Source organism: Gavialis gangeticus, unplaced genomic scaffold, assembly GCF_001723915.1.
Source record: "Gavialis gangeticus isolate Ggan-Ray unplaced genomic scaffold, GavGan_comp1, whole genome shotgun sequence".
In the NCBI taxonomy this organism is placed as follows: Eukaryota; Metazoa; Chordata; order Crocodylia; family Gavialidae; genus Gavialis; species Gavialis gangeticus.
In genome coordinates, this window is record NW_017729004.1 from 47,411,102 (window position 1) to 47,411,418 (window position 317).

Genomic DNA, 317 nt, shown 5'->3' on the forward strand with positions numbered 1-317 from the left:
TGGAGTCATTATTGACTCCAGGATGAACATGAGCTGCCAATGCCAGACCGCAGCCAGCAAGGCCAGCCACACCTTGTCATGCATCCAAAGATACATCTCAAGCAGATCCAGAGAGGTGATACTCCCCCTTCATGCGACTTTGGAGTGCATTACTGGGTGCCGCACTTCAAAAGGGATGTGGCCAGCCTGGAGAGGGTTCAGAGGAGGGCCACCTGCTTGGTGAGAGGGCAGCAGGACAGGCCCTATGAGGAGAGACTGAGGAACCTGAACCTGTTCAGCCTCAGCAAGAGGAGGCTGAGGGGGGACCTGGTGGCTGC

General features: G+C 56.8%; 1 protein-coding gene across 1 annotated transcript in view; it reads right to left on the reverse strand.

Annotated features, from left to right (window-relative positions):
• LOC109291350 (macrophage mannose receptor 1-like) overlaps positions 1 to 317 on the reverse strand; it is a 77,734-nt gene that overhangs the window by 40,291 nt on the left and 37,126 nt on the right. The gene's annotated exons all lie outside the window — the stretch shown is intronic.